Genomic DNA, 2,833 nt, shown 5'->3' on the forward strand with positions numbered 1-2,833 from the left:
GGATCCAGCCCCGCAGTAGGCTCTGTGCTGAGCATGGAGCCTACTTAAACTTCTCTCTCTCTCTCTCTCTCTCTCTCTCTCTCTCTCTCTCTCTCTCTCTCAAATTAAAAATTAGAAATTAAAAATAGAACTATAGAAACTAGCATGTTCTAAAAGCCAGTAAGAAGGTACTCAACTGCTTTCAAGGCAATCCTGACTCCTTGTTGTCTTCTTTCTACCCCCAGAATCACCTCTTCCCCATCACCCCCATGCACAGACACTCTACTCTGACACACACACACACACACACACACACACACACACACAGTTACACATTCTGCATGGTTATCTAAGACTGTCCTTTTTGGACATCCAGTCTATATTTGGATGATGTCCCTTGTGCATTTTACTATTAGGGTGTGAAAATATCTCCATAACTATATTGCCAAACTCTAATTTGTCCTTGATTCAAAGTCATCTAAGCACTGCTGTGGAAAACCTCTGGCTCACGTGATCTATTAGCATTTCCCAAGTGCCTCTTTGCTAGCACTATAAGTTGATTGCCGATTTGTCAGCACTCACTTAGATCTCAATGAGAACAACACAAGGTGTACTAAACACTATGGAGAATGTTAGGATTGCACAATTCATTGATCTGGTAAGAAAATTCATCTAAATTATTGTTTATTATTGTGTGGATAAAGGCTCCCCAAACACAGGATCAACATGGAGAATTGGGGATGCCAGAAAACATCCTTCAAGACTTTAAGACATTTCAGAGAAGCCCTGTGGCTCCTGCTTGGAGGAGGGGCAATTCACAACCTTATGGTATCTGAGTGCAGATTACAGAAATGGGATAACTTGAAGTTAGGCCAGGGTCAAGGGAAGAAGAAAACTCCTCCAAAGGCAGCCTTCCCCTGAGCTTAGCTCTCTTCTGGTGCAGCCCACTTACAGCTCACGAGCCAGTCTGCTGCCTCTGTCTCTTCTTCTACCTCTGCACTGTCTACTTGGTTCTGACATTGGCTTGCTGGCTGGATTCACATCCTCTGGCTTTCTGAAATGGTCTGTGCCCTGTTTGCTGCATCTGCTTTCCTCAGGTTCTGCTGTCAGTGTTTCCAACAAGAGTGCATTAACTTTGAACCCTTGACTCCTTTGCTAAGAGGATGCTGTCCTTGGCAGCATAGGGCCAATTTCCCACCCCCTCCAAGACCATCTACCTCATGGAAGGATACACAAGTTCCTTCCCCTGACAACAACCCCTCTTGCCAGATGCCATGCCTTGGAAACCCTGCCTTATTTAAACCTGAACATCACCCATTGTTTGCACTGAGTTTCGTTGGCTGACTACTTGTTCACAGGACATACCAGAGTCACAGCATTGGAATTATTATTTTACGTCTTTCCCTCTAGTTTAAAAAGGAGATTTAAAAAAACTGGTTCCATAATGAACAGAAAGCATGACGTTATTGACCTGAAAATAAAAAGGCAAATGCTTATTAAGGCGTGTTGGTCACTATGTGTTAGAGGACAGGAATTCCTGGTGATGCAATCTGCCTCATCCAGAAACTGAGCACAGAAAACCTTTTCATATGTGCTAAGTCTGCAGCTGCAATAAAGCCTCCGTGCAAACAGTCAGCTCTGACTGCAAGTCTAGCTTTTCTACTGAGGTTCACATCCCTGGGGGTGCAGTGGCATTTCCTGATGGAACCTGGCACCCAAATTCTATATCCAGTCCCCCAAATTGATATCATGCAAGTAAATTAATGGTTTATGGGGAAGGATTTCTACTAGTTGTGGTGGCCCCGAGATCAGTAAAAATGTTACTTGAGGAAGAGAATCATCAATGTTAAAGATTATCTATTAAATCATAATAGTGAGAGTAGCTTTTATAATGGATAATGAGCTTTTGTGCACCACATGCCATGCATGAGTTTGACATACTGCCCATTTGGTATGACAAAACAGAATGTGTAGTGAAATGCCCATAGGGAGGTGAATTAAAGAGAATTTGATTGCATCTGAGTAGATAATTCCCTCTCTTGAGCAACTCAACTCTCATGTCCTCTAAGTAAGCAATTACAGTTACTCCTATGTATATCATAAATGCAGCTCAGCTCAGGAAAATAAAAATTAGCATAAGTGTCATAACATCCTGCACTATATAACTAGTGCAGTTTTTCTACAAAACATTAGGTCAATAAAACACTGCTACTCCTATATAGTTTAGATCAGAAACAAACAAAAACACTGCTTATGGGTATTTGTGAGGGTCCAGTCAGGAAAACTGGAATTACTCCAGGTGTTTCAAACAGAAGGGATTTAATAGAGGGACTTGACAGAGATGTGAAGTAGGGAAGGAGCCCTATGGAGGATGGTGAGGCAATCCAGAGATTAGTAACAGCAAGAAATAGATACCACCCCTAAGGTTAGCAGAAGGAATGTGGTTAGCAAGACCAGAATCTGCACGCATCTGTTGGAAACTACAACCAGGCTGAGGTCTCCTCCATGAATGTTGAAATCATAGAGGAGATGATATGGTCTGAAGCGGAGAGAGTAGGGGAGAAATATCCTGGCTTCTCCCATATTCCATCCCCAGATCTTCCATCAGAGTCTCCCTTTGGCTGAATCTACCAGGAAGCCATGGTGCAAGAGGGCCTGGGAAATGTAGTTTCTACAGCACAATGTGGGAAGTATTGCAGACCAGCAAATGACTAGCACATTTGGCATCTCTGAAGACATGTATATTTGTATATTTGCATTAGCTAATTGACCTATAAGTGGATGTTAACAAGCAACTTTTAGCTTCTTTTTTTTTCATTTATTTTCAGCTGAAAAATGAGTGAAAGAAAACCAC

This window comes from Lynx canadensis, chromosome A3 (genome assembly GCF_007474595.2).
Source record: "Lynx canadensis isolate LIC74 chromosome A3, mLynCan4.pri.v2, whole genome shotgun sequence".
Lineage (NCBI taxonomy): Eukaryota > Metazoa > Chordata > Mammalia > Carnivora > Felidae > Lynx > Lynx canadensis.